Below are 14056 nucleotides of genomic sequence, written 5' to 3' on the forward strand. Positions count from 1 at the left end.
TCACAGTACATGATCTAGAAAACATGATGAAAGCAGTGACGTACCTCCAATAATTCAGACAGTCACGCATACCTCAATAATTCATGGCGGCCGACAAGTCACTGTGTACTTTTTGAAAAAATTCGCCTAACTTTTACTGTAACAGTACTGTAGCATCAACTTTTTTACTGTAGCATTACTATAGCAGTTTGAATTTTTTTTATAGTGGTAGGACCCGCAGTTACTTTTTTCGTGTATATATAGCCGATCGAATTCATTTGTAAATCATCCGACTCCCGCATAAGCAATAATAATAAGCTTTCAGTTTCGCTATGAGTTTTTAAACTCTTCCCTTCTAGCTCCTTGAATTAGTTCTTCAATTCCTTCTTAGTTCTTCATATTATATCCCTTGCCTATATAAAAAAAAAAAAAACATTCCAAACCTCCAAGAAACACCCGCTGCAAATACAACTCTGGTGCTTCTAATTCTGCTTCCGCTCAAAACTCTTTGTAAGTCTTCTTCTTCTTTGTTATTTATTTTTCATTTACTTTAGTGGTTTAACGGAAACCCGAAAAATCCGCCATACCCCCCTGAATGGTATCAGAGCATGGTTTAATTCTAAGATTCAAAAGACTGAGACAGRCTCGAATTTTTGATGGCATGTTGTGTAAGTCCATCGTTGTTATCGAGAACCCGCTTAGGTGAGAATCAAGGGAATAATAAATGTTTTGATAAAAATAAGGAGGATATAGTGAAAATTTTCAGGTTTAAGTTAGTTTAAATCTTTATATATGTGAATTATTTATATTTGTCATGTTAATATTATAGTTATAAAAAGGGATATATGAAAATCTTATGATAATTGAAGGATGAAGAATGAACTAAGTTTAAGGAGCTAGAACCCTTTAAATTCTGATAAAAACCCTCGAAATCATAGGTTCTCCAAATTCAAAAAAGCTCGATTTCTTAAATCTTGAGTTTAGTGAAAAAAACTAGTAATAATATTTTAATAGATAATTGTAGTTTTATTTGTAGATTTCCTAAAACACATAGACATCTTTTACACTCTGATAATCCACACGTAAACAGTTTAACAGATTTAATTATAAATCTAGGAATAAATTTAGAACAAGAATCTGAAAGAAATAAACAAAATTTAAACAGAATATATAATTTTATAGAAAAACGAACAGAGACAATTAATAAATTTACACAAAATTTAGATTATATTAAAACTCAAAATAATCAAATTATAAACGAATTAAAAGATATTAAAAGAGAATTATTAAATAAAACAAAATTACAACAAGACATAAAATCAACCGTAAAAGAGGAAGATTTAGAAAAAATAATTACAGAAATAAGTAAAATAAAAATTAGTGACGATAAATTAGAAAAACCAAAAAATAAAGTAACACCCTATAAACATTGGTTACCTCGACAATGAATAATCAAAATAGGAATTTTTTAGGAAGAARTAGAACACTACAGGAAGGTAGAAATTCTACAAGTAATGCACAAGATATTATAACTTCAGACAATTTTATAAATAGAATTATGAGACGAGGATCAGGTAGTAATAATTCACAACAAGCTATACATCTTGAGGAAGAAATAGATTTAGACAGAAACATAGACTTATACAATCAACATCAACTAGATATTCTAAACCCAAGAATATTATATCAAACAGGAGTTTTAAACATAAATACAGTATTAATTCGTAGTAGTAGAGAAGAAAGCCTACGAGTACTAGACAAAACAGTAACTGTAGAATGTTTTCCCGTTTGTTTAATTTTTTGTGCAAAACGTTAACTCCTATAACTACTACGAATTAATATTGTATTTATGTTTAAAACTCCTGTTTGATATAATATTCTTGGGTTTAGAATATCTAGTTGATGTTGATTGTATAAGTCTATGTCTCTGTTCGTTTTTCTATAAAATTATATATTCTGTTTAAATTTTGTTTATTTCTTTCAGATTCTTGTTCTAAATTTATTCCTAGATTTATAATTAAATCTGTTAAACTGTTTACGTGTGGATTATCAGAGTGTAAAAGATGTCTATGTGTTTTAGGAAATCTACAAATAAAACTACAATTATCTATTAAAATATTATTACTAGTTTTTTTCACTAAACTCAAGATTTAAGAAATCGAGCTTTTTTGAATTTGRAGAACCTATGATTTCGAGGGTTTTTATCAGAATTTAAAGGGTTCTAGCTCCTTAAACTTAGTTCATTCTTCATTCTTCAATTATCATAAGATTTTCATACATCCCTTTTTATAACTATAATATTAACATGACAAATATAAATAATTCACATATATAAAGATTTAAACTAACTTAAACCTGAAAATTTTTACTATATCCTCCTTATTTTTATCAAAACATTTATTAATCCCTTGATTCTCACCTAAGCGGGTTCTCGATAACAACGATGGACTTACACAACATGCCATCAAAAATTCGAGCCTGCCTCAGTCTTTTGAATCTTAGAATTAAACCATGCTCTGATACCATTCATGGGGTATGGCGGATTTTTCGGGTTTCCGTTAAACCACTAAAGTAAATGAAAAATAAATAACAAAGAAGAAGAAGACTTACAGAGAGTTTTGAGCGGAAGCAGAATTAGAAGCACCAGATTTGTATTTGCAGCGGGTGTTTCTTGGAGGTTTGGAAGTTTTTTTTTTTTTTTTTTTTATAGGCAAGGGATATAATATGAAGAACTAAGAAGGAATTGAAGAACTAATTCAAGGAGCTAGAAGGGAAGAGTTTAAAAACTCATAGTGAAACTGAAAGCTTATTATTATTGCTTATGCGGGAGTCAGATGATTTATAAATGAATTCGATCAGCTATATATGTACGAAAAAAGTAACAGCGGGTCCTACCACTATAAAAAAATTCAAACTGCTACAGTAATGCTACAGTAAAAAATTGATGCTACAGTACTGTTACAGTAAAAGTTAGGCGAATTTTTTCAAAAAGTACACAGTGACTTGTCTGCCGCCATGAATTATTGAGGTATGTGTGGCAGAAAATTACAGTATTAAATATAATATTCCTCAAATAAATATAAACCCTCAACACATACAATCACAAGATTTTGTATTAGGATTAAATTTATTATTTAGTCTAAATGGAGGTATTTATGTTAATAAACAATTTATTACATTAAGTAAACATACTTACAGTTTTCCAACATTACGATATATAAATACATCAGAGTTCGGCCGAAAGCGTGGTGGACACGACAATTTAGACTTTTTAAAACAAACCACATCAGCTAAGAACCAAAGTTTTTGTACATGAACTCAAATGATATGAGATTCTGATAAGAGCATATCCAATGGAGGTTCTTATAAAAACCTATTTTTTGTGTTTTTTGTTACTACACTACTTCTAACTCATCAAATTAATAACTTATAGAAAAGTCCACAATTGTAGTTTTTATAAAAGCATATCTAACAACTATGTTATAATTTTTCTAAAACAGAGTATCAAAAGTTAGAATCTCTAAAAGTTTTACATCCAACTCCAACAACCACTCTATTTTAGTAATTCTACCATTAATTATATTATTAAAATATTCAATATATTTAATAAAATATTATTTATCTCTTCAAAAAACTTAATTTCAATGTCTCCTCTTGGTGAGAAAGAATAAAATATCATTTCTCTCTTTTAAATATGCAGTTTTAGAGATTTAACTAAATTTGTAGATTTCTACCATCTCTCTCCTCTTTTTCCTATTTTAGCATGCAAGAAAGAATAGCTGTTAAAGCAAAAAAGTTGATAAAATCTCATTTTTTTTTCTTTCTATTTTAGCATAACTGTTGAAGATGTTCTAAAGACCTTCTTGTAGGTCCCATGTAATTTTTTTCAACATTAATAATTTTCATATATTTATAAATAAATATCAAACCTTGACTACAAAAAAAATCAACCCTTACAAATTCAGTGCCCACACTTGTTATGGACACTCGGAATAGATACCAGGGCAAATGATATATTGTATCACATCTCTCTGAGCCTCAATTGCTACGCCACAACCCTTGTGATTAAATATATTATAACTATTGATGTTAAAAAGATACACGAAATTAACAAAAGAGATTATTATAAGAACTAACATTGTGGACTTTTCATACAAGTTCTTAATTTGTTAGGTGGAAGTGATATGACGTGTAATACAAAAAATACGTTCTTATAAAAACCTTCATTAAAATGTTCGAAATCTGTAATTTTTTATTACAGAAACCTCCATTGAGAAGTCTCGTGGAGTTTATGAGTGCTCAAATTGTCATATTGTAGATCTAATCCAAAGGTTGAGAATTGGTCTTACGGGTCTCACGAAAAACCCTTGGTCTCACATGATACCAAGTGTGTGTGTATATATATATATATATATATATATATATATATATTATAATGGCTATAAAATGACAAAAATACCTTTAATATAAAATTTAACAGTTTGATCTTATATGGTTAAAATGGTCATTACATTTACATGTTGTGCACGAGTTTAATAAAAAAAAATTGTCTTTAATGTCGTAAAAAAAGTTGATTGTATATTCTACAAAGAAAATAATAGATTTTGAAAAATGTTGTCATTCATCGTTTATAGAGTTATGAAATCATAACGGAATATGGTGATCAGATGGAACTTCGTTTATAATACGTTGAAACCGTTACGTACTTTTTCTTCAGGTAATGCATAAGTATACCCAAACGACTACATAGACCGATTGTATTTTTTACGGGAGCATGAATTCGTTATTTTGAGCAATTCATTCACTCAAGGCCTATAGAGCCTTTCGAGTGTAGTATCAATGTAGTCCGGGCCCACACAAGTTATGTTTTCATAATCTGTGCGTGTACGGAATGTTTGTTTTAACATACTATTGAATAGCATGAACAAAAATATGCGGAAAATAAGAGAGTAATGGGTCGTTTACCAAACGCTTACTCGGGTGAGTGAACACCAAGTCACATTACCTTACCGGATGAATATGGTAAGGACCAAGAATTTTATCCGGTAAGAGCGAGACAAGGACCAAGAGTCTTACCCGGTAAATGAGGGCGACGATTCTTACCACGGTAAACGCTTACCAGGTAAATTGTTGCATACGATACCGTTTTGGTAGACTAAAATCTTACCCGGTAAGTAAATGATAGTGTAAACTTTATCGGTAAGCATATATCGGGTAAATATTTGATAAACGGCCCCTAAGGAACATAGATCAAACACGAAGGTATAGACTGGTTCACCAATTTAGATGATCCACTTTTTCCTAAACGCGTCTCGAGACGTATCGACCAAATATCGAGTTTTTTATGATAGAACAAACTACTCTACAATATTGATCTTTTATATATATGCTTTTGCAAGAGACGAAAAGACCATTCACACACAAACATATAACGTATAATATGAAATGGGTTATGTCAAACACTGCTAGAATACAGATCTTCATGGACTGACAAAATTGCCGTTGGTAAATTATCAGAGGATGCATCGATAATAACCTTACAAAGTATATTTAAATGAATACAACATAAATCCGTTGCGTTTTCGTTTCTGAATAATCAAAACATAACAAGATTGTCAACTTGGATAAATAAATAGAAAATTGAATTTTGTATAACTTGCGCGTTTTTATACGAAACTTACAAACGACTTAAAACGGGGTTTTCTCCTTCAAATCTACTTGTGTGTTCTTTATACCAAACTTCCAAACGGCTTTTTGGTACGTATTATCTTTATGTATGTCAATTTCGTTAAGGTTACTTTCGCCTTCACTGACAAGTCTAATATGCTTAGGCTCAATCCCTATAACGTTGGCTCTCTATCAGAGATGTAGAAGACCCGAGTTGTTTGGGGTCCGCTTCGGGTCCTTCCATATCCATTTTCATTGAGTAAAAGAAGGCTTGAGTCAAGCTTTGGGTCGAAAAAGATTTAGATCGAGTTTTTGCAAGTTTAACTAAGATTTTTCAAGTAATGCGATAAATTACCAAACCATCAAGATTATTTTATTTTATTTTATTATTTTACATTCCCCTTTATTTATTTATTTATATATACATAAATATTAGGGTTAATCATTTGAAAAATCTATATATTGTTATAATGGTAGAAACTATTATCTTAAAGTTGTTTCACATGATTTTTTGTCATCTAAAACTAGTATTTAATTTGAAGAACATTTTGTTCACAAATGTGTTTGCTTGATTATGTATGTATGTGGTTCATAATGTGAATCATTTTTACGCGTAAATTTTGTTTTACAAAGGTGGCTAAAAGGTTCGCATTGTGAAACAAATACATGTTAATCGATATTTTAAATCTTAGTTTTAGATGAAAAAAGATCATATTAAATACCACATGATACACTAGTTCTCAAGATTATCAATTTCATGGGTTCTCAAATAAAGTTTCCCTCTACATACACACACACATATTATATATATATATATATATATATATATGTATGTATGTATGTATGTATGTATGTATGTATGTATGTATGTATAGATAGATAGATAGAGAGAGAGAGAGAGAGAAGTGGAAGGGGTCAAAGGAGAACACCTCTCTTTTATGAAAATGCGAGAATACTTATGGACCTTGAAATTAATTAACATATAATAAAAATTTGAATAAAAGTAATAAATTAGTATTTATTCACTATTTTATGTTATCTTAGATTTGTTTTATCCCTCAAATGTTGCAAGTGATTGAAGACTTCTTACGTCAATGCCTTCGTATTAGATAATGATGTGATAGTAATGTGATAAAACTTTGATAAATTGAAAACTTTTTGTGATGTGATTTTGTTGTGATAACGATGTGATAATGCAGTGATAATCGCGTCTACAATCATCTCCCTGTCTATTCATTATGTGATTTTGTTGTGATAATATTGTGATAATGATTTGATACCGGTGAGTATATTATTTGTACGTTATTTTAGGGATAAGGAAGTCAACAAGATTATAGATGAAGTCACCAAGATTACAAATAAATACGAAATCAAATGATCATCTATAATTTCCTTTATTTTCTTTTAATGCTAATTATGAGTTAAATAATTTGGAGACCCGCAAATCTTCTCGCATTTTCGTAAAACAGGGGTATTCTCGTTTGAATTTCCGCACATATATATATATATAGAGAGAGAGAGAGAGAGAGAAAGAGAGAGAAAGAGAGAGGTTGGTTATTATGCAACCTTTGACATTTGTGCAACCAATACAACTCAATTTCAATCGTCCATTTCATTTGATTAATATGTGATTTTATAGAAGTTTTAATTGTTTCCTAATATAAAGTGTTGATCATAATTAATGAACCATATTCATCTTCCATAAATATTCAAAATCATAATAAATGAACTCTCATCATTTCCATAAATATCTCAATTTATTGGGTTGCATTGGTTGTACAAATGCGATAGGTTGTATTTGAAACAAACTCTCTCTCTCTCTCTCTCTCTCTCTCTCTATATATATATATATATATATAATCAAAGGTTATTTGAGAAGTAAAGAAGTGATCATAACATTTCATACGGTCGAGATCGGATTTGACAGATCAATAATTTCGACTTTACCTAGTTAATAATTGCAGCTTTGACTGGTCAAAAATTACGGCTATGTGAAAAATAGAGAGACTGGTTTCGTAACTTTTACAAATAGACGACAAATGCCAAATGGTTCATATATGAATTATACGAACTCACATATGAACTATATGTTCATATGTGAGTTCGTATAATTCATATATAAACTATTTAAGTGATTCACATATGAACCCATGTTATTAACATATGAAGTGATTCGCATATGAACTAATTAACTGATATAAATTAGTTAATAGTTCACATGTGAACTAATTAATAGATTCAAATATGAATATATAATTCATATATGTATCACATGGGTTCACATATGAATCCGTTTGTCACCTATTTGTAAAAGTTACGAAACTGTCATCTATCTTCTACATACTCATGCAAGGAATTAGTTGATGCTTCATGGTCAAAACCACAAATATTAACCAGATAAAAGGTTATGATCACTTCTTTACTTCTCAAACATATACCACTTCTCAAATAAATGGAAAACTAAAAGAACACTTTATCAACCGTTAAATTGGATGATCTAATGGATGTAATTAACTTGGCGGTTACAACATTATTTTTTTTAATTAAAAATTCTCGAGCCCTCTATTTTTTATTCGAAAAAGGTCAAAAAAAATAAACAAAATTCGAGCAATATAAATTACACCGAAAAGATGATTCATATTTTTCTCGTTAATTTGACATCCTTATTGATATGCTTTTTCGTTCGTTTTTTCGAGGTTTTCTGGTTTTTCGTTTATTTAGCTTTTTCCCCGAATCTAACTCTCTCTCTCTCTCTCTCTCTCTCTACACACACACACACACATATATATATATATATATAGAGAGAGAGAGAGAGAGAGAATCATGTTCATAGAAAAACACTAACCAAATAAACATAAGAAAACGGTCAAAGAATCATTTGTTATTACACTAAAATCATGTGTAAAATCACCTGCGAGTCACGTGATATCGGCTGCAACCTTAGATCACGAGCCACATCACCTGCACATCTTTGAGTTTATAGTTAATGTAAAATCACGTGTAAAAATCACGTGATTTAATAGTTTTCATGTTCTCTTATTTGATTATTGTTCTCGTTTGAACATCTCTCTTTATATAAAAAGCAAATTGCATGAAAAAATAACGTACTTTAACTTGATTTTTATTTTAGGTAACATGCTTTTTAAACTTCCATTTTGATACATAAAATATAAAGTTTTAAACATTTGAGTATCCGGGTAACCGGTTGAAGCAAACCGGTTACCATGCTGATGTGGCGAGTGATGTGTTATACAACTCAGTATTATTTGCTATCCAACTCAATTTCATCTCATCACTCGTCACATCAGCATGGACATGGTACCAGTTAATGCTTCAACCGGTTACCCGAGTACTTAAATGTTTAAAGTTTTACATCTTAGATACCAAAATATGTTACCCAAAATAAAAATCAAGTTAAAATACATTACTTTTTCATACAATTTATCTTTATATAAACCCTTTTTGTTTAAACGCGTTAACGCAATTACTTTTGGAAAAGCAAAAAAGTTGGATTCAATCATTCAACGAGTGAAATATGTAAAAAAAGTATTCAAAATTTTATCATTAAATAACTTTATTTAAACATTATATTGTTTAAAAAATTAATCATAGTGGATAAATTAATTATTTATAAAATTAAAAAAGGTTGGGAGTGGTCAATAGTCAACACGTTACACGTAATTCCTCCAACCTGTTTTCCATCTACACTAAAAAGTTGTATATTTTGGCATGTTAATACATTTACCTTTAATAATCTATACTATATTATAAATTATTAAACAGAAACTCTTAAAAATCATTTTTTATGTATGAAATATTATTTATTAATATATATTACTTAAAATTCAATATTACAAATAAATTGTGCATAAGTACTACTTATTAAAGCTTCATGTTTGAATTCATATAGTCAAATACAAGATAAACATTTCATCTTAAATATAAAAAATCTAAAATATAATTAAGATAATCATTGAGTTCTAACAGATTAATTAATCATTATCCTTATAAAAAATTTATTAAATCAAAAATAAATTAATTCGTTATTAAATCTAAATTAAATTATAATAAAAAATTGAATTAAAGAAATTACATAAAAACAAAAAAATTTAAATAATTAATTTGATATTAATATTAATATATTTATTTTTAAAATTTTATGATATCTTCAAGTTTAGATTTTATTCAAAAATAAAATCATTATCATTTTCTCAAAACCACATAAAAACCGTATTAAAACATCTACAGAGACAGAATAAAATGGAACATTAAGATCGATATATATATATATATATATATATATATCGTTGCATTGCACGAGTACCTTTCTAGTTATTACATATAGATAGAGCTAAATTCTCTAATAAACATTAGTTATTAACTACATTCAAGAAAAACATTTGTTAGTGTGTAGTTGATTGTACGTAAAATGTAGACAGTATCTCAATTTGAAGTTTTTAAATATTAAATATTGTCTTTAAAGTTGATCAGATAGTTACCATGTTTTTGTGCAGTGTGTAATGTCGCCTCTGCCATTTCCCTGTTAGTGAATTACGAAGCCTAAATACTTGAAACCATCATTTGCTCCACAATATTGATTTTTGTTCCATTATTGTTTATATTTGCTCTTGAAAACTACATCCCAGATATATGGTTTTCAGAGCAAATAAGTCTCACAAGTCTTTTGGCTTCAATGCACCCCTCCAGAGCTCCACTGCTCTAACTAACCGTTAACTTCACTCTTCATTCTAGCTATCAGTGTGATGTTGTAACCAAATAACATACACCATGTGACATTCCTTTCGATGCCATGGGAAACCTCATTCAAGATCACCGAAATGTCCGTAAGTAAGATCGAGCTTATTGTTGATTCCGGTGAAACCCTATTTCCTTTGGGAAATACTGTCACACCTATAGGGGTCCCAGTGTAAGTCCTTGTTCGCATGTATATATATATACTAGAAGCGTACTCGCGCAATGCAGCGAGATACATCATGATTTTAATATTTCATTTTATTCTTTATCTCAGTCGATGTTATAATATGACTTTATGTGATTTTGAGAAAGCGATGATGTTTTTATTTTTGAATAAAATATATGTTTGAAAATATCATAAAAATTTGACAAAAATATATCGATATTAGTATCAAATTAACTATTTGAAATTCCTCACTTTTGTGTAATTTTTTAATTCAATTTTTTTATAATTTAATTTATCTATACTATATTATAAAGGGAAAAGTACAATAAAAACCAATGAACTTTCTTGTTTGGAATGATTAAGTCCTTGAACTTTTTTTTGGAACAAATAAGTCCTTGAACTTTCCAAAACATGTTAAATAAGTCCTTGAACATTCCAAAATATGTTAAATAAGTCCTTGGACAATTTTTGGAACAAATAAGTCCTTGAACATTTCAAAAAATGTTAAATAAGTCCTTGGACAATTTTTGGAACAAATAAGTCCTTGAACAATCCAAAACATGTTAAATAACTTTTTGAAAAAAATAAAGTGGTAAAATAGTGAAAAAAATCGGGAAAAAAACCCAATGAACATTCATATTTTGAACGATTAAGCCCCTAAATATTTTTTGAACCAAAAAGTATTTAGATCTATAAAATTAAACAAATATAACAAAAAAGTACTTACATTTACAAAAAAATAATTACCATTTTAACTAGTTGTACAAGTCATTAGAATGTATCCAACATGTTTTATAAAAGTTCAAGAAGTTATTTAACATGTTTTGGATTGTTCAAGGACTTATTTGTTCCAAAAATAGTTCAAGGACTTATTTAACATTTTTTGGAATGTTTAAGGACTTATTTAATATATTTTGGAATATCCAAGGACTTATTTGTGCCAAAAAATTGTCCAATTACCTTATATGGGCGACCAGTTACCTTATATGGGCTCATTGAAACAACATCGTGTTCCAAAAAAGAATCATCCACTACTGAGTCTTTGTTCACCGAGATTCATGTTAGAGCTTTTTAATTTTCGAGAAAATTAAAAAAATTCAACTCGACTTTTAAAGGGAAAAAAAGGGAATTCAACTCGAATTCTTATTTAACTTTTTGAGTTATTCGATTTCTGAAATCGAATTTAAAAATTCTTCATATTTGCACTACGAAGATTCCACAAATGAAAGCTTTAATTCAATCCATGTATTAAGAAGGTTCGAGAATTGATGATCACATATTTTCACACGTTTTATAGGAGACTTTTTTTTTTCCTAACAAGCACAAAGTTTCCGACTGGTCAATGCCTCAATCACTAAAAATAAAATAGAGTAAATTACAAATTTGGTCCTTATGGTATGTTGAATTTTTTGGTCTTCATTCCTTAACTTTATTTATTACAGTTCAACCCTTGTGGTATGGAATGCCATTTTGGTTTCGGACTTTTGGTCTTTCATTCTGATGACCATTAACTTCCAGCCGTTAAGTTCCTTTCCATAAGGGCAAAATATAATCATTTTAACCGTTGATGCGTGACATGGCAATTACATGGACTTTTATTCTTTGACCACCAACCAGTGGCACAGATCCAAAAACAAGATGTGAACATTAACATTTCATGAACGATCAGAAACATATTGAATCTAAACATCTCAAGAACAATCACAAACATTCAACATAAACATCTTAAGAACACTGTAGAAATCAAAATACAATGAAGAAAACATTGAGCATAAACATTCCAAGAACATCAAGAAGACATGAACATAAACAATAGATTTGTATAAAACCTAAAACCCTGAATGACACTCTACACTAGAAAAAATCTAAACAACTAAATCAAACCTTATTTGTGCCTTAATAGAAGCAGATGAAATAACTACAAGGGTGGTGTCTGATTGGTTTGAGCTTGACCCCAAAGGTCAAAAGTACATGGAGGTCCCAGGTTTAAATCCAAGAAGGAATAAAAATCCTCTTGTGGCCACGAAAGTTCAAATGCGGTGACTCCAACCTATCTGCAAAGCAAGTGATCGTCCTGGGATTAGTCGTCTCGCATAGCGGGTTGAATATTCAGGTTAATAAAAAAAAAGCAGATGAAATAGAAGGAAAGAGATAGATGCTCAAAGGGATGGGTTCCAAAGATTGACGAATGTAGAAGTCGTAACATATGTAAAATTCTAGAGAGACAAGGCAACAATGCATGAAAATTTATTGTGGGTTTCAGGTCTTCTAGTTCCTTGTTGACATGACAGTGAAGTGTCCTCACTGTTGTTAAGCTTCTCAAGGAAAATTAGATTTGGCGAGTAGGTGATGTGTTTCATGAACTATTTGATGGCATTGACATCGAAGACGACAAATTGGTGAATTCCAGGCGATAGTCATCGACGGTTCCATCCTCACCTTGTTTAGATGCAATGAAAAACCCACCGAAGATGAGGTGGGGGCTTTGAGAACCCACAACCAAGGGGGTCGAAAACCGTGGTCGGTAGCGACTTTTTAATCCATTATTTTAGCGTTTTGAAGGACGAAAGGGACAACCGAAGAAAAATACGAGAGAGAGTGTGTGTCATGAGGGATTTTTTTCCTTCTAAAATAACAATTTGCCCGTGCACTTAACACGAGGGGATTGAGAGAGTTAGGGGCATGGACCAAAACCGTAACAAAATGCAAACCAAAAAGATTGATAATTGACTTATAATATATATGAAGTTCATGGACTAAAACAGGAAATATCAACATATAACGAGGACCAAATATGTAAGATACTCTATAATAAAATAAAAGTAATAACTAATAAATCATGCACAATACTGGCTTCTTCTCCAAGCATTGAACTTGACGGATAAGGTCACCGGCAATAGCCGGTAACAAGTTGCCACCATCATCGTACGGAAACGATAAAAACAAATGATTTAATAATTATAATTAGTAGTTATATATTTTTTTGAATTAAAAAAACGTATTTTTTTTGAAAGAATTCATATTTCTGTTAGTGAAATCGAAAATATCTAATATAATTGGCTCTATTTTTTTAATAAATATAATTATTTAAATTACAATTTTATGGAAAATGTCAGAAATTAAATTAACTACAAAAATTGAAGGGGAAAAGTGGAAAACCATTTTTACCCTCTAGCTTTTAATCAACAAATAGACTAAAGGGTTGTTTGGCAGTTGCTGAATGATTTAGTTCGGAATAGTTAAGAGGTTAGAATGGCTAAGAGGATCAGAATGGTTAAGTACTGAATGAAACAATGTTGTTTGGTAATTGTTCTCTGAATGATAGCAAATTACCATTTTAACCCTAGTTATGATTTAGTACTGAATAAACCAACATACAATTACCAAAGATGATGTTTCTTCATATCAGTATCAAATCCTCAAGAAATTGCAAAATATCGATAATCCAATCATCATTAACATTGTTACAAACATGAAATAAGCAATAAA

This window comes from Cynara cardunculus, assembly GCF_001531365.2.
Source record: "Cynara cardunculus var. scolymus isolate 2C chromosome LG 5, CcrdV1, whole genome shotgun sequence".
NCBI lineage: Eukaryota > Viridiplantae > Streptophyta > Magnoliopsida > Asterales > Asteraceae > Cynara > Cynara cardunculus.